This window comes from Erinaceus europaeus, chromosome 13 (genome assembly GCF_950295315.1).
Source record: "Erinaceus europaeus chromosome 13, mEriEur2.1, whole genome shotgun sequence".
NCBI classification, from domain to species: Eukaryota; Metazoa; Chordata; class Mammalia; order Eulipotyphla; family Erinaceidae; genus Erinaceus; species Erinaceus europaeus.
This window is the reverse complement of record NC_080174.1, coordinates 95,186,877-95,213,510: the sequence shown is the minus strand read 5'-3', so window position 1 is coordinate 95,213,510 and position 26,634 is coordinate 95,186,877. Positions and strand designations below refer to the sequence as shown.

At 42.6% G+C, this 26,634-nt stretch overlaps 1 pseudogene; it reads right to left on the bottom strand.

Annotated features, from left to right (window-relative positions):
- Positions 1 to 26,155, bottom strand: part of LOC103128075 (heterogeneous nuclear ribonucleoprotein A1-like) — a 150,672-nt pseudogene extending 124,517 nt beyond the window's left edge.
- Positions 26,156 to 26,634: the final 479 nt, after the last annotated feature.

Below are 26,634 nucleotides of genomic sequence, written 5' to 3'. Positions count from 1 at the left end.
TATAGGGTCTTATCAGTCCAATAGAGAGGGAGATTCCTCTCAGGGTCCACTTCCTTTGGTGTCCATGCCTTCAGTGGCTCTGTAGTTGGCAGTTCTGGTATAGTGGGTTTGGGTTTTTCAGGGGTGCTGGTTGTACCAGAGACAGTACTGTCATCACTGATAGTAGTGCCATCTCCCTGAGTGCTAGTGATGATGACAAGAATGAGGTCACTAACAATGCACCTAGTGTCATATCTGGGGTGGTTGTATCACTGGATGTAGTAAGCTCAGGCACTGTGAGGAGTAGGGTGTGCATGGGGGGTTTAAGGTGTCGCTATCGGCCCGCAACAACAACACGGACACCAGAGTCTTCTTCCTCAATTCCCTTTATTTCCTTCTTATGGCCACCTTAAGTACCTTTCACTGTTACATAGTCAGCCAATGGGCATTAAGCAAACATACAGCATTCATAGATCATGCAGCCTTCTACCAATCATAAAACAGTTCACGTGTACAGCACGCAGTCTGTTCAGTTGGATCGGCCAACTTCAGCAAAGTTGTTTGCCACTTTACTGGTTTAGCCACCACGTGGCCGGCGCCATCTTAGGGGCGTGATGTGCAGTGTCATTATGGCTCCTGACATAAGGTATCTCACTGGCCCACTAGAGATGACTTTTGTTTTCCCAGTGCAATGAGGAGGAGAGTCAATAATCCCCACATCAGTACCTTCAGGCACAGACTTTACACCTCAGAAAAGAGTGCCTCAGTCCAGCAGATGGTGTAATTAGCTAGCAGAACTCCAAATCTATTGTTCCCTGTGATATTGCTCTGGTTGCAACTATGAATTGGCACAGGCACCTCCATGCGAGCTGCTTGATGCAGTACCAGCTTCACAGGAAGTTCAGCATGGCTGGACTCTCCAGGCCAAACTGAAACCATCTTGCCTTTTGCCATGATTAAGCTCTGTGTGGTCTTAATAATATTTACCTATGGCCAGGCTCAGAGCCTGACCAAATGACAAAAATAATGTCAAAACCTGCACTGCACTCTGTAAGATTGATCATAATGGAACAAGCAGTAGCAGTAATGCAGTATTTTTCAGTAGGCCCCAATAGGAAAATATGTTTTCCCCTTTATCTACACCACTTCCTTTAGTGTTCCCTGTTGCTGAGGACTTATTCTGATGCAGTCTCCGCCCCCAGGTTTTTCTATGCTCCGCTAAATCCTAGAGTGCCCCCTTTCAACCAATCCTGACCCTACACGTCACCCCTGGTTGTCGCCCAATAAAAAGCCCCCTCACCCCTCCCCTCTCTCTCTCTGGGCTCTCGGCTCTCCCTCTCTGAGGTCTCGCTCCCTGCTCTCCCCCCGTGGTCGGCCATTGCTGGCTGGCTCCACGTGGTCTGAACCAAACCTCCCCCCCCATCCTATAATAAAGATCTGTGTACCCCTTTGCTCTGGACGTCCGCTCTCTTCTCCGCGGTGCAGCCCGACACCAGGCCGCCTCAACAACAGTTCCCCCTAAAATATAGAAAAAGATTGGTAGTTCCCACAGTGGAGGGGCCACCTTACGTAACATAATTAATGCAAAGTTATGGTCCTTGCCTAGATACAATGGGTCTTTTAATCTACCATCCACCACTATGCTTCCACCTCCTTATACAAGAATAGTACACAAGAACCTCGGTTACACAGTGAGCATATACAGAAGATGGATTCTAGCTAGAGAGTTTAACTTGGAACAAACAAAACAAAACTTCTTGATCGAACAGTGGAACATATTTTGTGAAAAATGGGCTGCTCAATTTGTTTAAGGTCCCTAGAAACATAACAAGCTTGAACTTTCTATAAACCATCTTCTTCTGATGCATAGGGCCAAGAGAATGGCATAAAAGGTAGAATATAAATCTTTTTTTATATTTATTTTTATTTATTTATTCCCCTTGTTGCCCTTGTTGTTTTATTGTTGTAGTTATTATTGTTGTTGTCGTTGTTGGATAGGACAGAGAGAAATGGAGAGAGGTGGGGAAGACAGAGAGGGGGAGAGAAAGATATACACCTGCAGACCTGCTTCACCGCCTGTGAAGCGACTCCCCTGCAGGTGGGGAGCCAGGGGCTCAAACCAGGATCCTTATGCCGGTCCTTGTGTTTTGCGCCACCTGCACTTAACCCGCTGTGCTACAGCCCAGATTATTAATCTTAATCAATAGGACACAGAACTGGTGATGTGGTCTCTAGGGCAGAAAGTGCCCCTGGAATGTAAATTTTCCACAAAGCAGGAGGTGTTCCCTACCTGTGCTATTCTTACTTGGTGATTTTTGTTTCAATAATCAAAGCCTTGGAGATTTTTGTTTTAATAATCAATACCTTGGTGATTCTTGTTTGAATGATCTAAGCCTTATGAGACTATAAAAATAAAGTTCTGCTTAAGTAAGACAGAGATGTCTGCTTGAGTTTGATTCAGCATCAACTCACTAGTCACTCATTCTTCATTCTTTGCCGATGTCCCTCCTCCTTCAGGCTAACCCTAATAACCTGCTGGGGCTGGTCCCCGGCAATAAATACTCTGACAGATAGCTGCAATATCATGCACAATAGGGCCTCCTAGGTAAATAACAAACACAATAACTAGAACTAGCACTAAGATGTACCTTGTGCACATGCTCTTGTGCTATTTGGTCCAGTTTGGCCAACCTTAAGGCACCCTTGTCCTTAGTAATCCAAGCAGTGTTCCCTTGGCCTTCAGTCACAATCTCAGCCTTTGCCAGTGATTGCATTTTCTTGTCCCTGTAGAGACAAGTGTCTGGTCTAATTAGTTGTTGGTCTGGGAGATTCAAATAGTCTAAAATAGGTACTTGTCTGATTGCCTCTCAAATAGGGGAGTCCCTATAGAGTCTAGGCCTGTTGTTTAACTCAGAAGATGCCTTTACTATTGCTTCCTCAAGATTTTTATATTCACTGTTTGTTAATTTAGCTTTAATGAGCCCATTCCATCTCTACATAATCTGCTGCTATTGGGTTGTAAGCCATATGGAATTCCTATATGATACCTAAGTTCATTGCCCATTGTTGGATCATGTTTCCAGTAAAGTGTGTTCCTTGAGATCAAGGAGCTAACTGTATGACTATTGGAATACCATATACTGATATCCAATTGCATAAAGTAAAAATAACCAGATTTTGGGAGGGGCTATTGCCACTTCTTGCTAATCCTAGACCTGTTCATACATCCACTATTGTACAAGCATATCTGTCCCTGTACTGTTTTAGGGGTCCTATAAAATCTGTTTGTAGGGTATGGTTAAAATGTAATTATATTGCAGTCTGTCCTGGGTATCTATGAGAAAATCTACTTTGTTCATTTGGACAATTCTTACAGGACCTGCAAGCTTCCTTTACCGTGTGCTAAGTGACTTTTACATTCCTTTCTTTAAACCACTTGTGTGTTCCATGATTCCCGGGATGCCCTAAGAACTCATGCACTTCTAAGATTTCCTCTAGTGTGATTTGTCTAATCTGGGAGTCCCTTTTTAACTTTAATTTTGTTCCTGTGTTTTCTGTCACTCTCCATCCCCTGTCTATTTTTCCTTTAAGATCTGCTAATTTATCAACCTCATTATTATATTTAGTCTGTAAAGATTCATCTTTCTTATGAGTATCTACATAGTATACCTGAATTTTGATCTGTCTCCCAATCTGGTGTAGCTCCTTCCATGCTTCCTTACTCCACATCACCTTTTTATTGATTTTCCAATGTGTATGTTCCCATTTTCCTGACCATAAGGCTATCTCGTTCACTACACACCATGAGTCAGAGAACAAATTTAAATCCTTTATCTCCTTCAAAGACTGTCTGGCAGCTAAAAGAGTTGCTATAACTATTGCATGCTGTGTGGAGTGGGACGTGCCTTGATCAATAATGATCATGATATCGGATGGTCGCATTGCTGCGGCTTTCCATCTTAATATGTTATTTAGGTAGTAGTGGAACCATCAGTGAACCAGAGAGGGGGAGTATTGCCCTGGTCCCCTTCCTTCAATAGGTAGCTGTTTCTAGGGATGGGAGGTATGTGTGGGAGGAATATACCCGCCCCCTAGAACTTGTTGTAACACCTGCTCGGACACCATGGGTACCATCTGTGGAGGTTAGTAACCAACTGTTACTTCTTAGAGACTTTTACCCAGAAACCAACTGTTAATTCTTAGAGACTGTTACACTGAAACCAGCTGTTACTTGTTAGAGACTGTTACACTGAAACCAACGGTTCCTTGTTACAGCCTTTAAACTGAAACCGACTGTTCTTGTTCCCTGTACTATAAAAAACGGAGAGCAAGAATGTTGTGATCATCAGTGCAGACTCTCCCCTTGTGTGGACAGGTGTCAGCCACCCAAGCATAAGCTTGCAAATAAAGGTTCTTGCTCCTGCATGTAATTCTGGTCTTCCTTGTGTGAGATCCGGACTGTGCACAACACCATCCTTTTCGCTACCAGGGATACCCCAGGAAGAAACTCGAGAGATGCCATTTTCATTGCAGTACTTTTACTTCCATGGGTAGGCCAGTCCATGCCTCTGCCGGTGACTTGAACCAATCTAATATAGGCACAGTAGTTTGGAGTGCTACCAGATTATTCCTCAAAATAGAGTGGCACGTTCTCAAAGCTTCATAGACTGTCCATAAATACTTTTCAAACAAAGAAAATTTGTTTTCTGACATGGGAATCTGTTGTTAAAATTCGGAGGCTCCAGCTGGCTGGGCTAGCTTCACGGGAAGGTAACAGATACGAACAGAGACATACGGCTGGGCAGGGAAGCTGTATTTCTTTATTCAGGAACAACGATTCATAAACTAAACCAAACTAATCACCAAACAGAACTCTGCTGCCTCTTTCCCCCGTGGCAGCTCCAAACACTGTCTAACTCTGCAACCCCCCAACTCCCGAACTCTGGAACTCTGGCACTCTGGAACCCTCTCGGGGTTCCCTGGGGCAGGGCCAAGCGGGCCCGCAAAATTAACTGGACTGATCCAATCCTCTCGGCGGGGGAGAGCTAGAACAACCCAATGTAAAGCATACAACACGAATCTTTTACAATAAAATCCTACAGGAGTTAGCCTGCTCTGTTCCCTAACAAATTTATTCCAGTTTCCCCAGCTGAGTTCATAGAATACATCAATGATGGGAGTCAGGCGGTAATGCAGCGGGTTAAGCACAGGTGGTGCAAAGCACAAGGACTGGCATAAGAATCCCGGTTCAAGCCTCTGGATCCCCACCTACAGGGGAGTCGCTTCACAGGCAGTGAAGCAGGTCTGCAGGTGTCTATCTTTCTCTCCCCCCTCTGTCTTCCCCTCCTCTCTCCATTTCTCTCTGTCCTATCCAATAATGACGACATCAATAACAACAACAGTAATGACTACAACCACAATAAAAACCAACAAGAGCAACAAAATAAAAATAAACAAATAAATATGAAAAAAAGAATACATCAATGACTATTGTTTGACCTTTTTAAAATATAAATGAGCTCCTTATATTCTATAACTCACTTCTTCACTATACCAAAGGCCTCTTCTTGTGGTTCTCCCCATTCAAAATATTCAGTTTTCTTAGTTATGTCATATAAAGGTTTAAGCACCATTTGTAAGTGTGGTATGTGGTTCCTCCAATACATGAATGTACCTACTATAGCTTTCTGGGTTTGAGACTTATTCTGTGGTGTTCATAGGGCTGTAATTTTGTCTATTGCAGCCTTGGGAACTTTAGGTCCTGTGGTTGACCAATGTACTCCTTAGAACTTTACACTTTTGGGAGTTGGGTGGTAGCATAATGGGTTAAGTGCACATGGCATGAAGCACAAGGACTGGTGTAAGTGTACCAGTTCAAGCCCCTGGCTCTCCACCTGTAGGGGTGTTGCTTCACAAGCAGTGAACCAGGTCTATAGGTGTCTTTCTCTCCTCCCCTCTGTGTTCCCCTCCTCTCTACATTTCTCTCCTATCCAACAACAATGACAACAGCAATAATAACTACAATGATAAAGAACAACAAGGGCAACAAAAGAGAAAATAAAAGAGAAAGAAAGAAAGAGGAACTCTACACTTTGAGCAGGGCCTTGGACCTTAGCCTGATTAATAGTCTATCCCTGTTGTCTCAGTTGTTTAACGGAGCCTGTGTCACAGTGTCCTTATTCTGCCCTATAATTAAAAGATCAGCTACATAAGAAAATAATTCACATCCCTTTGATAGCTGTAATGTCTCCAAGCTCCCTCTGAGTCTGGTCTCTGAGCTTTGCACTATGTGCACTTAACATGCTGCACTATTGCCCGACTCCTGTTCTACTAGATTTGTGTGGATGCTTTTGTTGAAGAAAAATTTAAAGGGTTGGATAGAGATGTCAGTCGAATTTGTGGGCTTTGTAATGTTCCTAACAGGCAGGATACCTCACTAAATGTTTCCAGAACCTCTTCTGTTTCCATTGCACAACTAGGGTATTGTACATTTTATTCACCACAGTATCTTCCATCTAGGGGCCATACTGTCCAGTGAAGAGGCTGTGCTGCTAGATTTAAACAGAGTTTCAAGCTATTGCTGTGATTGACCTTCCATTTTCTGACCTGAAAGACATTCAGGGAAAGAGGAAGAGATGGCAGTTTCTTGGGTGACTTGCCCCACACCAGATTCTGTTTTTTTTCCTCTTGAATACATTGTCCTTTAATTTATACATGTTTAATTTACTGTTTCTGTTTTGCACATCATATTTCTGTATCTCTGTCTGTTTCTCTTTCTTTCTGCCAGGGCACTGCTCATCCTTGGCTTTCATGCCTGGCTTATATCCCTGGCTTATGGTCAGCGAATAGAACCTAGTAGCTGAGAACCTCAGGCAGAAACTTTGTTATCTTCCCCTCTCTGGCATTTCTCTTTTCATTTTTTTTCTTTTATTATTTAATTTTTAAGTCTTTTTGATTTTTAAAAAATTTTATTATTTATTCCCTTTAGTTGCCCTTGTTGTTTTATTGTTGTTGTCGTCGTCGTTGGATAGGACAGAGAGAAATGGAGAGAGGAGGGGAAGACAGAGAGGAGGAGAGAAAGATAGACACCTGCAGACCTGCTTCACCACCTGTGAAGTGACTCCCCTGCAGGTGGGGAGCCAGGGCTCGAACCGGGATCCTTATGCCAGTCCTTGTGCTTTGCGCCAAGTCTTTTTGATTTTTTAAAATATTTATTTTCCCTTTTCTTGCCTTTGTTTTAAAAATATTTATTTATTTATTCCCTTTAGATGCCCTTGGTTTTTTTGTAGTTATTTATTTAATTTTTAAATTATATTTATTTATTTATTTTCCTGTGTGTTGCCCTTGTTTTTATTCTTGCTGTTGTTATTGAATTTGTCATTGTTGGATAGGACAGAGAGAAATACAGAGAGGGGGAGAGAAAGACAGACACCTGCAGACCTCCCCTGCAAGTGGGCTTGAATCGGTATCCTTATGCCAGTCCTTGACCTTTGCGCCACCTTGCTTATATGCTGCGCTACCGCCTGATTCCCGTGAGTGATTTTTAATTGCCCTGTGACTAAACATATTACTGCAGTTATTTATGAACTCTACTGAATTGTGTGAGAACATATATTACTGATTATCCCTGTGATGTATACCATGTAAATATGTTTTCTTATTTTTATTACTACATCTCTTTGTCTTGGTGATAGGTCTTGTCATTATACCAAATATTTTCAGTTTGTTGTAGTCTCAGTGGTTCACTTGTCCATTTATTTATTTATCTTTGATGTTGAGCTCATGCCTCTGAAGACATATCCCATTCAAATATTATGTACTGTACTGAGGATGACTTCTGTAGATTTTTTGGAGACTAGTCTAACATACAAGTGCTTATATACTTTGAGTTGACCCATGGTGTCATGTGATGGTGTTGTTTGGTTTTTATATGCATGCGGTGACTGACTCATTTTCCGCAACATCATTTTTTAGAGACTTCACGTATTTACTTTCAGCATCATTGTCTTGCTCTAAACATGTTCTTAGGGATTTTGATGGAGAGTGCATAGCATGTATATGCCACTTTTAAAATTGTCGTTTAGTTTAGAAAATCATTAATAATCCACCAGTAATCAACATTTTTGTTTGCCTTATGTCTTTATTTCCCAGCAATTTATAGTTTTGAAATTATTTCTTGAAAAAATTTTGTTGAAGTGCAAGGACCAGCATAAGGATCCCGGTTCAAGCCCCTGGCTCCCCACCTGCAGGGGAGTTGCTTCACAGACGGTGAAGCAGGTCTGCAGGTGTCTGTCTCTCTTCCTCTCTACCTCCCCCTTCCTTCTGGATTTCTGGCTGTCTCTATCCAATTATAAATAAAGAAAAAAAATTTAAAAAATTTGTTGCAAATATATGGGAGTCTGGCAGTAGCACTGAGGGTTAAGTGCATGTGGTGCAAAAAATTTTTCTTTTGCCCTCTTATTATTTTTCTGCCACCATGTTATTTCTTGAGCTCAGAGTCAGAGCATGAATCCAATACTCAAGAAAGCCATTTTTTCTTTCCATTTTATTTGATAGTATAACAAGAAATGGAGAGTGGAACAGTGGTCAAGAAAGAGCCATGTGCAGGCCTATTCACTGCTTATGAAGTGTCCCTCATTCAGGAGGGAAGCAAGCCTCAAACCTCCATTTCTGTCTGTACTATGCAACAATGACAAGATCGATAACAACAGCAACAATAAAAACAACAAGGGCAATAAAAGGGGAAATAAATAAATACAATAACATAATTTTTTTAACAATTACATTTTACTTCCTATTATAGAGGGAAATTGAGAGGGATGTAGGTTACTGGATAACAGTTCTTTTCTCTGCCACCAGGGTTATTTCTTGAGCTCAGTGTCATAACTTTTGCTTAAGAAATGTATTTTTTCTTTCCATTTTATTTGACAGGACATACAGAAATGGAGAGTGGAACACGGGTAGAGAGAGACATTTCCAGGCTTGTATCACTACTCATGAAGTGTCCCCCTCTCAGGTGGGAAGCAGTTCTCAATCCTAGGTCCTGTGTCATGGTGATATGTACACTTAAGTAGGTGCAACAATGCCCTGCACCTGATAATTCTTACTTATTTGTTAAACATTCTTGTGTTTTTTACTTTTTTTTTTGGACAGTGACACTAAAGAGAGCCTTACTGTGGTATGATCACTCTAAAAGCATTTTTTCCATGCTTCCATAATAATGTTAATTTTATAAAGAGCCATGTGTGGGTAGAGATGTTTCATTTCTAACAAACTTATAGTCATCATGTATTTTTTTAAAAATTTTTTTATATTTATTTATTTATTCCCTTTTGTTGCCCTTGTTGTTTTATTGTTGTAGTTATTATTGTTGTTGTTGTTGTTGGATAGGACAGAGAGAAATGGAAAGAGGAGGGGAAGACAGAGAGGAGGACAGAAAGATAGACACCTGCAGACCTGCTTCACTGCCTGTGAAGCGACTCCCCTGCAGGTGGGGAGCCGGGGTTCGAACCGGGATCCTTATGCTGGTTCTTGTGCTTTGCGCCACCTGCGCTTAACCTGCTGCGCTACAGCCCGACTCCCCATCATGTGTTTTTGTATCCCATTTTTTTTTAATCACTGTGGCTTCATTATAAATTTGTTACACCTGTGGTCCTGGAGGTGGCGCAGTGATAAAGCTTTGGAGTCTTAAGCATGAGGTCCTGAGTTTAATCCCTGGCAGCACATGTACCAGAGTGATGTCTGGTTCTTTCTGTCTCCTATCGTTCTCATAAATAAGTAAAATATTAAAAAAAGTTTATTACACCCAGTGGCCATTTTTTTCTTATTTATATTTTTGTGTTTATATCAGTGAAGAGAATTTAATAAGGCTATTGAAGTAGAGATATCTGTATCTCTATGTGTATCAGATGAAATTATTATTCATGTATGATAAATGAAATTAATGTTTATTTTCTTTTAATAAGATGAACTGCAGGTACTACAAAAACACACTAGACTTTGAGCTCTAAGTCCCCAGGAGCTATAGGTTCAATTCTAGTTACCCTCTACTTCACTCTCCTTATCAAATTCTCTTTACCTATATAAACTTTACATTATAAATAAGGAAGACAATATCCACAACTTCTCAGCACTTGTGAAGAATGCCTCACCTCTGTGCATGTGAGAACTAGAATATTGAATCTTGGTCCTTTTATATATGCAGCATGAGCACCCTATGAGTTGTACTCCCACACAGCCACTAATTATCATTTACTTATTACAAATCTATAGAGGGGGGATAGTGAGAATAGGGTTATCTCTCTGTTCTCAGGGCCTCGTGAAGCAGAGTCCAATGTTCTAATGAATGTACCACCTTCTAGAGTGTTGTTGTGGTGGTCTGGTGTCGGGCTGCACTGCGGAGAAGAGAGCGGACGTCCAGAGCAAAGGGGTACACAAATCTTTATTATAGGATGGGGGGGTTTGGTTCAGACCATGTGGAGCCAGCTGGCAATGGCCATCTCCACTACCTGACCACGGGGGGAGAGCAGGGAGCGAGACCTCAGAGAGGGAGAGCTGAGAGCCCAGAGAGAGAGGGGGGGTGAGGGGGCTTTTTATTGGGCGACAACCTGGGGTGACGTGTAGGGCCAGGATTGGTTGAAGGGGGCACTCTAGGATTTTGCGTGGCATAGAAAAACCTGGGGGCGGAGACTGCATCAGAATAACTCCTCAGCAACATCTCCTCCTATCCCTTTATATCTAAATGGCCACAGTAAAGAAAAATGGAATGGAGCAGGCTTAAATGTTTTAGAGGAATGCCATGCTCAGGTGGGAAGATGTAGGACTTTCTGTGGAGGAGGGAAGGCTTAAATGGCTGCAAACCTTGTGAGATTTATGTGTCCTCCTGTGATCAACCCCTCTTTAGAGAGAGAGACTTACCTGGAGAGACTCATCTCATAGGTTTAAGCGCAGCCTGCTCAACCATCTCTTCACAATAATCTCTACATCTTTTCTATCTTTCTATCTAGTAATTGCATAAGATGTACAAAGTCTGTAAAAGACTATCATGGGGCAGAAACCTTTTGGGCATAAGCCTAAATGATATAACAAAATAGGAAGGGACAAGTAGGGGAGTAGTAAAAGCCAGTGTGGTGTGAAGGGAAGGATTGGTGTGTAAAGGAACATTCCCTGCTTGGGTGGGGAAAGGGGCAAGGGTACATAATGAGGGGGAGGCGGGAGGCATGACCCACCAAACAGAGGGGCTATTTGGCATTGTATAGTCCTCAAGGCAACAGTCTGTAAAGTCTATGAATTACTCAGGATCAGTCTATGAAAAACCAGCAGCGTGAAAGGAAATAAGCTGCTTCAAAATTGTGTAAAATGTATATAGGGTATGTCAGAAAGTCCGATACAAGTCTCAGTCTGAAGTAGATGGCTAGGGGAGGAATTGGCAGGGGATGCAATGCTGCATGAGGGAGGTCAGCCGCTGGAATGTTGCTTTTCAGTAGATAGCTAGCTGGAACTGCCAACACGTGACAAGCAGGTCAGAAGCAGGAACGGTAACCAGGCATGAAGAAAGTTCTGTCCTTGGAGTCTGTGTATCAGGTTCTTCAGATCGCATTGAGTGACATCTAGGGTTTCAGGGGGTGTGCCACGGTAGTTGTGCCATCTAGTGGGTGACATCAGGGTGTGCAGGGGTTCAGATGGTTTTTCCGGGATTCCTGTGAAAGAAACACAAACAATCTGCTTTTCATGGTTAATTTGAACTTGTAACAAGTTATAGGTTTTTTATAGTTGATACCTCGATGATTATAATTGGTTTAGAATCTCTTTATGATTTTTATTTAAAGGTCATCTAATGTGACCTCCTGTAGCAGCCTCTACTGCAGGATCTTGAGACCAATTTTAGCTAAAATATGTATTTTAAACAGACTCAAATTGCTTAGAGAGTTAATGCATATTTGTAACAATGATTTTAACATTTACAGTGCCAGATTGATGCCAGATCTGTTGTGGATTAATTTCCACAAGATAGTTTACAGGGCACCTTTGGGGGCCCTTCAAAAGTGTCCTGTATATAAAATTTATATAGTTTAGTTTTGGGAATGAATAGTCACATTGAACATTTAGACTTTTACCTAAATAGTAAGTTAACTTAACAAATTAATTTTTACCTTGTCTGGTAACAGTGTAGCTGTAGGGTTACACTTTTGACCGTTAAGTTAGTGTTACCAAACTTGAGACATACCCATAAACATTTAGTTATAACAAACTGGAGGAAAAAGAACTTTTGTTATAAAAACACATTATTTAAAAACAAATTTAAATTTGACATTAGTCACACAGTTTAAGACTAAACACTTACATATATACCAAAACTATATATAAAATTCAAAAGAGGGAGAAAGAAAAAAATTTGGAATGTTTCTGGACGTCTCCAGAAACTTTGGCTGCGTCCAGCATTTTTATATAAAGCCAATTACCTTTCAGAGTACTCCAAGCAGATGGGTCATGCAAAAAAAAAAAAGTTTTTTTTTTTTGTCATTCAACACACTCACTCACAAAAACAACTGGCCAGTTATAACATAAGACATACAGGGAAAGGGTAGGAGAGAGGTCTCTGTGAGCCAGATTTTGTAGGTTCTGCCATGTCGTATTACAGGTCCTGGGATGTATCCTGCATCTGGTCCTCTTGTAGTATTTCCTGTTCTTCAGGAATAACAGCGCCATCCTGCGGGTATTGTCGGACATGGCGGGCAGGAACCCAGACAGGTTTAGAGAAATTTTGAGGGAAAATGCATGCGAAACCCCTTCCCATGGTCAATAATGGGTCAGGCCCTTTCCAAACTTTATCGAGTGGGTCTCTCCATTTGACCTTAATAGATGGGAGGGTAGATGGTGTTTGCCAGTGAAGAATAATAGGGGGTAAGGCTGAGTTATTGTAAATATTAAAGAGATTTAACGAAGTTAAGGCTTTTGCTAGCTGGATATTGGGTGGATATGTTCCTCCTTTATCTTTATTTAGTTGAGCCTTCAGAGTTTGATGGGCCCTCTCGACAATGCCTTGTCCCTGTGGATTGTAGGGAATGCCCGTGGTATGAGTAATATTCCAGAGGGAACAAAAATCTTTAAATTGTTTGCTTGTAAACATAGGTGCATTGTCTGTTTTCAAAAATAATGGGACCCCCATAACGGCAAAACAAGAGAGCATATGGCTTACAAGCTTTTTAGTACTTTCTCCTGTCTGAGCTGTAGCCCACATAAATTTAGAAAAGGTATCAATTGAGACAAACACATATTTTTGTTTGCCAAAGTTTGGTATGTGGGTGACATCAATTTGCCAAATAGCATTAGCTTTTAAACCTCGGGGGTTAACCCCAAGGGTCTGGATACTAGGTGTCTATGAGACTTGCACAAGAAGAGTATGTAGCAAGGATATGTTTGAACTGTGGTACAGGAACATCAGGGAATCGAGCTCGAAGGCCTTTAAGATTAACATGGGTTAGAGAATGAAAATTAGCAGGATCAGAGACAGAGACTGGGAAAGTTCCTGTGGAGGCAAGGCGGTCAACTGCGGCATTCCCTTCGGACAGGGAACCAGGAAGAGGGCTGTGGGAACAAAGGTGTTGAATATACAGTGGTTGGGTTTGAGAACAGAGCATAGAGGCGATTTGAATCAAGAGAGGGGAAAGTGGGTTGTCATCAATTTTCACATACGAACGAGCAAGCCATGGAAGTAAGTTAACAGTATACACACTGTCAGAAAAAAGGTTGAAGGATTCTGGTACAGCTTTTAGTGCAAGAAAAACAGCATAAAGTTCTTTGTACTGAGGGGAATTATCAGGAAGCTCAGTAAAGAGAGGTTTAGGAGATTGTTTGTCTGGGTAATATATAAGAGCAGCAGCTCCCCTTTTTCCGCCATCAGTAAAGATTGTAGGAGCAGAGGGAATGGGATCCCGAGAGAAAGTTTAGGTGCTAGTAGAGGCAGAAGAGGTAAAGAAGCTATCAATTTATTAGAAGGAAAATGGTTATCTATTTGTCCTGGAAACCCCACGAAGCTTATGGCAAAGCGGGAATGATGGTGTATAAGCCACTCTGTATCTGTGAGAGAAAAGGGCAGAGTGATTAAATCCCGTTCTTTCCCTAAGACCTGCACAGACCTATTTCTCCCTTGGCGAACCATGAATGCTAACACATCTATCTCAGTGAGGAGTCTTGGAACTCCTCCTACTGGCGTGTGAAGCCATTCGAGAACCCCATGGTCTTGCCACAGTGCCCCTACTACTGTGGGGGTGGAGTTGAAGATTAGAAGGTTTACCGGAGAGGAGGGGGAGAATCGAACAAGGTGCATGTCCTGGAGAGCCTGGTTAACCCTTTCCAGTGCCAAGGAGGCCTCAGGAGTTAACTTACGTTTTGAAGAGGGCTGTTTGTTTCCTTTCAACAGGTCAAACAGTGGTTGGAGGCAGCTTGTGGGCAGATAGAGATACTGCCTAAGCCAATTTAAATTTCCTAGAAAACTTTGTAAAGAAGCAAGAGTAAGGTTAGAAGGGAAGGTAACATTAGGTTTTAAGGGACGAATTTGCGTTAGAGAAATCTCTGAACCTAGGAAGGATATTGGAGGGATTAGCTGTATCTTCTCAGGGGCTACATTAAGGCTGCTTTTCTTTAATGCAGGAATGAGAAAATCACGTAAGGCATAGAGATCTGTATCTGATTTTCCCCATATTAAAATATAATCTGTATAATGAAAAATATTAAGGCCCTTATGAATATATGGGACAAGGGCAGATTTAACAGCCTCCTGAGAAATTGTAGGACTATTGGCCATACCCTGGGGCAGCACCACCCATTCAAATCTATCAGCAGGGCTGGCATTATTAATAGACGGAACAGAGAAGGCAAAACGTTTACAATCTCGCGGATGCAAGGGGATAGAGAAAAAACAATCTTGTATATCAATAGCTATGATTGGAATTCCTGTGGGAATTGCAGAAGCAAGAGGCAAACCCCTTTGGGGGGAGCCCCAGACCTTCATGGTTTTATTTACTGCATGGAGATCTTGAAGGAGGTGCCATTTTCCCAAGCGCTTTTTAATCACAAAGACAGGAGTATTCCATGGGCTTTGAGAATGACGAATGTGTCCCAAGGAAAACTGCTCTCGGACGAACTCTTTTAAAATTTTTAGCTTATCCCTAGGTAAAGGCCACTGTTCCACCCAGACAGGCTCATTAGAAAGCCAGCTTAAGCTGGGTGTTTGGCTACGAACAGTGGCATTTAGTATTGGGGGTGCTGAATAGACCTGGTATCGCGGAAATGAGTTTTATGCTCTGCAGAGGCGTCTGTGGATATCCTAACATTAAGACTTTCCAGAAGATCCCTGCCCAGTAAGTTGGTGCTAATATTAGCTACCAAAGGGTGGAAGTGTCCGGTAGAACCTTCTGGGTCTTCCCACATAAGCGAGTCTCATGTGCAAAATGCTCTCGTCATCCCTCCTATTCCATGTAAACTGGGTCCAGGGATGAATTCCCAATCTTGGGGAACCTCTTCTTGCCTTAAAATCGTCCTTGCTGCCCCTGTGTCAATAAAAAATTTAAAAGGAATATTGCCAATCTTTACTGTCATAGACGGGTGACCTTGTTCTAAAACAGGAGTGGTCCACAAAATCTCAGGCCCTGAATTTGTACCATTCAGGGGCGAACCATCTTTATGAAATTGGGACCAACAATCTCTCTTCCAATGAAACCCCTTATGACATTTTGGACAAACAGTACGTGGTCTCTGGCTCCCTGACTGAAAGTGGGGTTGCTCTGGCTGGAGGCGTGGTTTCCCTGACTGGAGGCATGGTTGCAACTTATCAGGACATTGGTTACTCCAATGTCCTTGGTGACCGCACTGAAAGCAGGCCCCGTTTTGCTTACGTGGGGCAACTGCATAGACCTGCGTCGTAGTGGGTGCCCCATAATTGCCTGATGTAAGTTCCTGTGTTGCTAGAATCCAATTATCTGGGTGTAGGTGTTTAAGATTAAGGCATACCTGACGGAATTGTGGTGTCATGCCTTCCCAGACAATAGAGCGCAGGAGTAGTGTGCAGATATCAGGATTATAAACCTTTCTCTCTAAGCTTCTCTTCACCCTTGAGATGAAGCTCGCCAATGACTCATCAGAGCCTTGGTGAAAAGAGTTAATGGGAGCTGACGGATCTACATCAGGTGTGGTCACCCTTTCCCATGCTTGTGTCGCACAGATGTGTACCTGTTCAAAATAACCGTTTGGAAACCTGGCTTCTGCCTGCTAAGCTCCAGATTCATAAGCTCCTGATCCAAACAAAGCATCAGAATTCCATTCTACCTGTTTGTTACTATTTTCCTGCGATTGTCTAGAGGACTCATCACGGAAGCATGCCTGCCACTGAAGATAGAGTGGGTCTGGGAGTGCAGCATGAGCCAGATCTTTCCAGTCTTGTGGTGTATTTAAATGCTGGTAAAAACTCCTCAAAATGGACTTGGTCCATTGAGAATGCATTCCGTCCTCTCTGACCACTTGTCTGAGTGTTCCAAGATATTTAGAGGAATATGGCTGCCACGGCTGAGGGTTTTGTTTAGAAGGGGCCAAGTTCACCGGGAATGTGTGGATTTGGTCCGATGGTGCGGGAGAGGGAGCTACAGAAGTGGAAAGTGCCGTTGAAACTGCTGTAGTGGCTGCAGGGGAGACTAAACGCATATCTATGGAGACGGAGCTCCCGGGGTGGACTGCACATGGTTTAAAATCCTTAAATGCTGAAAAAATCCTTTAGCTCACGTATCTCAGCCACTAGGTCCCTTAATGGTGACGTATAAGCAGGGGGCGGGGTCAGGGACGAGGAAGCCTCAGGCGGATCTGAAATCGCTGCGGCAGGGGCGGGGGCGGAGCTGAAACCAGGGTAGCAGGGGCTGGGGGCGGGGTCAGGAATGCAGAAGCTGCAGGTGGAGCTGAAATCAGGGCAGCAGGGGCATGGGGGGGTTCAGGGACGCAGAAACCTCAGGCAGGGGCCTGAGGGCTTTTAAACTAAATAGGCTTTGTAGCTTAATCACTGACTCCTGACCAAGAGATAAAGTAGGGTGTGGCAGAGATAATCCAGTGGTTATGCAAAGAGACTTTCACAGCCCCTTAGCTATGCCACCGAGGTATAGGTCTTCTCCTGAGTTTCCTGGTTTGATCTCTGTCCCCTGGTGTCCCTCCCTGTCGCTGCTCCAGATTCTGAGGGTAGTAGCAATGGAGACTCAGAGTCGCACTTGGTGAGTCTCTGGCGAGTCCTTTCCTCCCTTCAGCTGTCCCCTTGTTGTGGAGCAGACTGGAGGTGGTGTCTCAACTGATAAACTGTTGAACTGTTAGCAGTCACTTAATCTCTCCTTAGGCCCCTCTCTCCTCTCTGTCACCAGCCACGCGTGTTTGTACTCACGGGTGATTTACTGGGTTCCTGTGGTCATTCTAGTCCTGTCTTGTTTTGGTCCGGGTGGTCTCCTTTGGTATTCCTAGTTGATCCGGGAGAGGAGAGGAGAGAAAGTGATCTTTATTATGAGTTTTTATTTTTATTTATTTAGTTATGTATTGGATAGAGACACCCAGAAATCAATAGGAATGGCGAGGTAGAAAGGGGAGTGACAATGACTCCTGCATTCCTACTTCACCACTTGTAAAGCTTTCTGCCTGCAGGTGGGGATGGATGCTTGAACCCTCTTCTTTGCTTGTTGTAGCATGTACGCTCAGGCAGATACACCACTGCCCAGCCCTTTTTACCATTTTTTTTATCTTACTTTTAACTTCAGATCTTTTTATTATTTTTCAATATCTGTGATTTTTTCAGTATATGTTTTTTAAAATACTTAATTATCCCTTTTGTTGTCCGTGCTTTTTATTGTTGTTGTAGTTATTATTGTTGTTGTTATTTATGTTGTCATTGTTGGATAGGACAGAGACAAATGTAAAAATAAGGGGGAAGACAAAGAAGTGGAGAGAAAGATAGATACCTACAGACCTGTTTTACTGCCTGTGAAGCGACTCCCCTGCAGGTGGGGAGCCAGGGGCTCAAACCAGGATCCTTACAGTTTGTGCCACCTGTGCTTAATCCATTTCGCTACCACCCGACTCCCTCAGTATATGTTTTAGTCAAATCTATGTCTTTTTTTGGGGAGGGGGCCTGGTGGGTGCACTGGGTTAAGCACACATAGTACGAAGTGCAAGGACCCTGGTTCAAGTCCCCGGTTCCCCAGCTATGGCTCACTTCACAACTGGCTAAGCAGGTCTGCAGGTGTCTGTCTCTCCCACTTCAGCTTCTCCTCCTCTCTCAATTTCTCTCAGTCCTACTCAATTAAAAAAATAATAAAAAGGAGGGAGTCAGGCCGTGGCACTGCTGGTTAAGCACAGGTGGCGCAAAGCACAAGGACCGGCATAAGGATCCTGGTTTGACCCCCCAGCTCCCCACCTGCAGGGGAGTCGTTTCACAGGCAGTGAAGCAGGTCTGCAGGTGTCTGTCTTTCTCTACCCCTCTCTGTATTTCATTTCTTTCTGTCCTATATGACAACAATGATATCAATAACAACAACAATAAAAAAACAAGAGCAACAAAAGGGAAAATATATAAATATATAAATAAAAGAATTAAAAATAAAATAAAGGGAAAAAATGGTCTCTAGGAGCAGTGGATTTGTAGTGCAGGCACCGAGCCCCATTGATAACCCTAGAGGCAAAAAAGAAACAAAAGGAAGGGGTCCCCCAACAGTACCACATACATATATATGGTCCTGGGCTCATTCCCAATGCCATGAAAAAGATAGACAAGCAGGTGTCTGTCTTTCTCTCTCCCCCATCTTCCCCTCCTCTCTCCATTTCTCTCTGTCCTATCCAACAACAATGACACCAATAACAACAACAACAACAATAAAACAACAAGGGCAGCAAAAAGGAATAAATAATTAATTATTTAAAAAAAAAGATAGACAAGATGGGCAAGGGAGATAGCATAATGGTTATGTAGAGAGATTCTCATACCTGAGGCTCTGAACTCCCAGGTTTAATCCCCTGTACCACCATAAACCAGAGCTGAGTAGAGCTCTCTCAAATCTATTTCTAATGTCTGATTTTGTGGCTTATTAAGTAAAATAATGTCTTGCATTTTGATAATCAATTACAATGTTATTCATTAAAATGTCATTAATTAATTTTTAATTATTTTACAGTAATAAAACAGTAAAAATCTCTGAGGGCAAAGATAGTGAGAATGCTGGAATATCTCAAGAATGTGAAGTATACAGCAAATTATTCACTTATCCTATTCATCTTCAAAAACACGTAAAAATTCACAGTGGAGAGAAACCCTATGAATATAAACAATGTAATGGAACATTCAAGAGATCCAGACATCTTTGGAAACATGAAAAAACTGATAATGGAGAGAAACCCTATGAGTGTGAACAATGTAGTAAAACATTCAGTCAAGCTGGTCATTTTTATATACATGAACGAACTCACAGTGGAGAGAAACCCTATGAATGTAAACAATGTAGTAAAACACTCAGTTGTTCCAGTCATCTTCAGAGACATGAAAGAATTCACAGTGGAGAGAAACCCTATGAATGTAAACAATGTAGTAAAACATTCAGTGATTCCATTAGTCTTCAGGCACATGACAGAATTCACAGTGGAGAGAAACCCTATGAATGTAAACAGTGTAGTAAAACATTCAATGATTCCAGTACTCTTCGGGCACATGAAAGAATTCACAGTGGAGAGAAACTCTATGTGAAAGTAAACAATGTAGTAATATATTCAGTGATTCCAGTAGTTTTCTGTTACATGAAAGAATTCACAGTGGAGAGAAATCCTATGACTGTAAATTGTGTAGTAAAACATTCAGTTCTTCCAGTAGTCTTCGGTTACATGAAAGAATTCACAGTGGAGAGAAACCCTACGAATGTAAACAATGTAGTAAAACATACAGTTTTTCCAGTAGTCTTTGGGCACATGAAAGAATTCACAGTGGAGAGAAACCCTATGAATGTAAACAATGTAGTAAAACATTCAGTGATTCCAGTCATTGTCGGAGACATGAAAGAATTCACAGGGGAGGGAAACCTTATGAATATAAACAATGTAGTAAAACATTCCAGCAGTCTGGTGGTCTTCAGAGACATGAAAGAATTCACAGTGGAGAGAAACCCTATGAATGCAGTGTACTTTTGGGGTATCTCCCTCTCCGTCTCCAGCGGGGTGGTCTCCAGGGGAAAGGTAACAGGCTGGTTATTTCTTGCTCACGACAGAAGTGACATGAAGTAAAAGACACCAGGGGACTCTTAGCGTGCCTAGAATCTGAGTCCTAGAATCCCAGAATCCTAGAGTCCGTTTATTAGCAAAGTGGACATGAGTTAAATAGAAAAGCAATGGAGGTAATTATTGTTGAATTATGTCAGAAATTACAGGTTTCTTAACAGTCAGCATGCCCCTAAGGTAGGGGGCTGGTATGACAGGAATTGATGAGATAAAAGACAGTTATTTTCCATGACACAAGCAACTTAATTATCCAAAGGTATTTGAGAGAAACATAGGGGTTAAACCCGTAGGGTGAGACAGAGAGAAGATGAATATCAAAAAGCCATATAGTTTGGAATTTCTCTTGTCTGGGGTCTGAGGTGTGTGATGAAGTGTGTGATAAGATGTGTTCTTCTGTGATCAGAAGGTGACTTTGAATGAGTGAATCTGTGGCCATGTGGCCTGCGGTTAATGGAGAGAAGTACTGGGGTATCTGTTGGCCTGAGAGTCAAGAAGGAAAGAACCAAGTCTGAGTTTCCCCCCTTATGCTCACCTCGGTTGAGAGAGACTTACCAAGAGGTTATCTTCTCAGAACTCCATCCAAAGATGGGGGTGGTTCTCCCTAAGCTCTATCAGGCTTACACATGTTCCCAACATCGTAGTAAAACATTCAGTTGTTGCAGTAGTCTTCAGTAACAATAACAATAAAACCTATAAAAAAATGGAAAACAAAGGCAACAAAAGGGAAAATAAATAATAAAAACAACAAATAAATAAAAATATAATGAAGAAAAAGAGACAAAAACCTTTACCTTGGTTCATCACTCATGAAGTTTTCCCTTTTGCAGTTGGGGAGCAGGGGCTTGAATTTGGTTCCTTTTGCATGGTACCATGTGCACTGCACTAAACCCTACCACCAAGTCCCCATTGAAAAAAAAAATTTTTTAATACAGGGTAAGGTTTTGCATCATCTAAACTAGACCACAAAAAAAGAAAAATGAAGAATAAGAAAAGAAAAAGAATGTTAGGAGTCATGCTGTAGTGCAGGTGGCACAAAGCCCAAGGACCTGTGGCTGAGAAAGCTGTGATATACACACACAATGGAATACTATGCACCTATTAAGAACAATGAACCCACCTTCTCTGACCCATCTTGGACAGAACTAGAAGGAATTATGTTATTTGAGCTAAGTCAGAAAGATAAAGATGAGTATGGGACAATCCCACTCATCAACAGAAGTTAAGAAAGAAGATCAGAAAGGGAAAGTAAAAGCAGGATCTGACTAAATAGATAGTAGGACACCACCATAAAAACTCTGGTGGGTGGACATTCAGCTTCCCAGAACAGCAGGGGAGGGGTTGCGAGGGTGGGTAGGTGGAATGGGACACAGTCTTTTGGTGGTGGGAATGATGTTTATGTACACACCTATTAAAGTATAGTCAAATAAATCACTAATCTGGGGGGAAAATTGATTGTATGTCTCAAACCTTTTAAAATACAGACTGAGACTTTTGAATACATAGTCTGAGTCTTTGATATGCGGACTTTCTCAAAAGCCTACACTAGGTAGAACAGAAGCAACCGGTGGCACAGCTATATACAAAATACTGGGTATTAAACAGCAAACCCTAACAAAGGGACTTTTCAAAGTTAATCCAATTACCAAATAATGTGATGATAAGAATAACTATCCATTGTCTTCTTGAACCCTAAGACACCCTAAGCCCCTGGCTCCCCAACTGCAGGGGGGGTTTTCAAAGCAGTTAAGCAGGTTTGTGGTTATCTATCTTTCCTCCTGTTCATCTTCCCCTCCTCTCCATTTCTCTGTCCCATCTAACATTGCCGACATCAATAATAACAACAATAATAACTACAACAATAAAAAGGCCAACAAAAAGTGAATAAATAAATATTTTTATAAAATTAAAAGAGGAATGTAGCCAGGTCTGGAGTTGGGTCACTGAGTGAAATGTCTGCCTTGCTCTGTGTGTAGCCAGCTTCTGGCCAGCCCTGTCCCTGTCATGAGGTCGAACAATTGAAGAGCCCCTGTTTCTTTGGTTCTTGGGACAATCAGCAAAGAACTGAAGAGTGAAACACAGGAGTTTGAAGCAAAGAAGTTCTCATACAGTATTAGAAGCAGACATACACTCTGGGGGGTTTCTGTAGAGTGACTCTTGAGTTACAAAGTATTTTATGGTTTTTAATCAATATATAGAGAGGGAAACAGTCTGCATCTCTGCTTGAGGTGGAAATGACGTTCCTGATTGACAAACACACTCTGTATGTGCTCAGTTCCTGTAATTACAGTTCTTACAGAGAAGCTCTAGGGGGGCGGTGTGTAGCAAAATCCACAGTGGTTTCTACGTTCCTTCAAAAAAAATTTATTATATTTATTTCTTATTGGCTAGAGACAGCCAGAGATCAAGAGGGAAGGGGGAAGCATTGAGGGAGAGAGACACCTGAAGCCCTACTTCACCACTCCTGAGCCTTTCCTCCTGCATGTGAAACCCGCAGCTTGAGCCCAGGTCTCTGTGCACTGTAGTGTGCAAACACAGTTCCCACCACCAGAGTTTTCCATTGGGATCTTCCCTATTCTTTACCCCCCTGAGAGCATGGACCAAAGATCTTTCTGGAGTGCAGAAGGTGGAAGGTCTGGCTCCTGTAATTGCTTCTCCACTGGACATGGGTGTTGGTAGGTGGATCCACACCCCCAGCCTGTTTCTGTCTTTCCCTAGTGGGGCAACTTACTCTGGGGAGGTGAGACTTTGGGACACATTGGTGAGGTCCTCTGCCCAGGGAAGTCAGGATGCTGTCATAGTAGCATCTGCATAGCAGCTTGGTGACTGAAAGTTGCAAAGATAGAAAGCAGGACAAGTTGTTTAATAAACAGGATCCAAAAGTAGAAATAGAGCAGATGAAATTAGGGGTCTTCCTGTGGGAAGAAGCTAGGACATCTATTTTAGGTATGTTCTGAGTGGCCCATGACATTTAACAAAGCCCCCTGGACCTCAGTCTCCTGGTCCATCGCAAGGGTCCCAGATTCATGTGCTCCTTGGTCAGGGAGTGGGAAGCACCCTTTATGTTTCAAAACTTTTCTCTGCCTGGCTCAAGCTGCAGAGTCCCGCGTTCAGATTGTAGCGGGGGAAATAAGAGTAAGACGACAGACGTCCCACCATAAAGTTCCACTGATGTGGTTATAAGCTGATTTCTACAAGAGGAATCACCAGAGAATCAGTCATGTTTCAGGGAGGCAAGCACTTACTGAGACAAATCAGAGAGAGAGAAAAGAAGCAAATAAATACACGATTCAGACATATATCCTCCCAAGACAAAGAGAGACGGGGTATTGAATTGTCTGGTCTTCGAACTTTCACTGTAGATTCAGTGGAATTCCAAGGGGATTAACTTCAGCCTTTGTCTCCTGGTGTGCACATCTGCATGTCTTTTATTTATTTAATTTCTTTTTTGTCAGAACACTGATCACCTTTGGCTGATGTTATTAGAGGAGATTGGAACTAGGACTTAAAAGAGCCTCAGGCATCAAGAATCTCTTTGCATAACCATTATGGTATCTACCCTCTGCACTTACCTGCACTATGGATCCACTCCTCCTGAAGGCCTTTTCTTTTTCTTTTTTTTAAATTTAATTTGATTTTTTAAAACTTATTTCTTTATTGGAGAATTAATGTTTTACATTCAACAGTAAATACAATAGTTTGTGCATGTATAACATTCCCCAGTTTCCCATTTAACAATAAAATCCCCACTATGCAATTTATCATCCTTCATGGACCTGTATGCTCCCCACCAACCCACCCCAGAGTCTTTTACTTTGGTGTGATATGCCAATTTCAGGTTCTATTTGTGTTTTTGTTTCTGATCTTTTTTTTTCAACTTCTGCCTGAGAGTGAGTTGTCACTGCCACCAAAGCCACCTAAACGGCCACCACCAAAGTTTCCAGAATCACTTTGTCCTCTGTGGCTGGACGAGGCTCTAGCCATGTCTTGCTGTGATAAGGCTTTCCTTGCTTCACAGGTGAGGCCACTCACTGTATGGTATTTCTGAATGACAGGCTTGTCGACAGAATCATGGTCATCAAAGGTTACAGAAGCAAAGCCTCTCCTTTTGCCACTGCCCCGGTCAGTCATGATTTCAATAACTTCAATTTTCCCATAGTGTTCAAAATAGTCTCTTAGATGGTGTTCTTCAGTGTGTTCTTTTTGCTCCCCACAAAAATCTTTTTCATAGTTCTGTGGGCACCAGGTCATTAAGAATCTTCTCTGGCTGTCTTTGGTTCCACAACTCTCCCACCCACCTTGTGTGACCTCACATTCATGGCAGCACCCACTTCCTCCACGGTGGCATATGCGATAAAACTGAAACCCCTGGAGTGCTTGGTGTTTGAGTCTCATAACCACACAGTCTGTGAGAGTCCCCCACTCCTCAGAATGGCTACTAAGACTCTCATTGGTTGTTTCAAAGCTCAAGCCTCCAATGAAGAGCTTCTATAGCTGTTCTGGCTCCTGGGGAGACTTGTTTCAAAGCTTAAGCCCCAATGAAGAGCTTCCACAGCTGCTCTGGCTCCTTCAGAGACTCAGATTTTGACATGATGGCAACAGACAGAGACAAGCTCAGGATGCTCACTTGGTGATGTCCACAGGCAGAAAGCAGTGATGTAGTTGATGTCTGTAGCTCAGAGTTAATAGGAGCACATCCCTTTGGATGCCAGATTTCCCCTCTCCTGGAATGTAGACATCAGCAATCTCAGGATGTCAAAATTTAGACAACTTCCTCCCTCCTCAAGCCTACATTACAGTCAGAGGGCCCTGCTTACCTGGGACTGCCAGTGCAGAGCAGCTCACAGGCTCTCTTTCAGAGCCTGTTAGAGATGGAAGTCCTGGAGAAGTGCTTCTGCTGATTCTGGGGACAGACCAGTGGCTCTCCACAGTGAGCAGCCATAGACACACCTCTAGATATGTGGGCCAGTGGACTCCACACAGAATGTGTGGAGCTGCCCCAGGGGTGGATGGGCAGGGTCAGCATAGATGATTGGCATCAAGACATTTCTGGCGCAAGGACCCAGGTTCAAGCCATGGTCCCCACCTGCATGGGGAAAACTTTCAAGTGGTGAATCTTTGCTGAATCTTTCCTGTCTCTCTCCCTCTTTCTCACTATTTCCCTCTCTATTTATGGCTGTCTCTTGTTGTTTTCGACGGGTTATGTTGTTTTCGCCGGCTGGCTTCACGGGCAGGCAACAGACGACCAGGGACTCATGGCTGGGTTGTATGCAGTATCTCTTTATTCATGCAGGACGCAGCACAATCTAAGCCGAGCTAAGCTAAACTCAAGTTAAAGTACAGTACTCTAAAACTCACAATGCTGTCTTTATATATACTTCCCAAGTAGGGTGGAAACAGGATGTGACATAGAGAGGGTGGAGAGAAAAGTGACTGGTGAAAATCAGGGTGTGACAAAGAAGGGATCAGAGTGTGACAAGGAGGGGGGGTGGAGAAAAAACATATCATGAAACAGTGGGGATTGAACCAATGCCCTGGAGGGAGGTGCTTGTTAACAGCGGTTATGTAAATAGAATAAAGTGGTTATGTAAATAGAATAGTGTTAAGCAGGGGGGATTTAAACCAAATGAAACAGAAGGGGTCTCATGCATACCAACAGTCTCTAGCCAAGAATTAAAGCTAATAATAATAATTTTTTAAAAAGGAGAAAAATAACATTTCTGCTCCTCCACTGGTCCCTTCATGACACTTTATTCTATTTCCTTCTTTTTCTTCTTTTCATAGGAGCACTTATTGGCTTTCACTTCCAGTGGTGCCAGTGATTGACCTTCAACCCGTGATGGCTTACAGTTTTTTCTTTAACAAGTGTGTTACTTCCAAGCACCAGGCTCTGCATTTAACAAGATAGCTATTAGTTGGGGTTGTGGGGGGGGGGGGAAGACAGATAGTATAATGGTTACACAAAGAGACTCTCATGCCTGAGGCTCCAAAGTGCCAAGTTTAATCCCCTGTACCACCAGAAGCCAAAGTTCAACAGTGTTCTAGTAAAACAAAGAAATATATAGAGGATTCAAATATATAGGCAGAGCTAGAAGCAGCAGATCACTTTCTCTCCTCTCCTCTCCTCTCCTCTCCCAGATCAACTAGGAATACCAAAGGAGACCACCTGGGACCAAAACAAGACAAGACTAGAATGACCACAGGAACCCACTAAATCACCGGTGAGTACAAACACGTGTGACTGGTGACAGAGAGGAGAGAGGAGCATAGGGAGAGATTAAGTGACTGCTAACAGTTCAGCAGTTTATCAGTTGAGACACCAACTCCTGTATGCTCCACGAACAAGGGGACAGCTGAAGGGAGGAGAGGACTCCC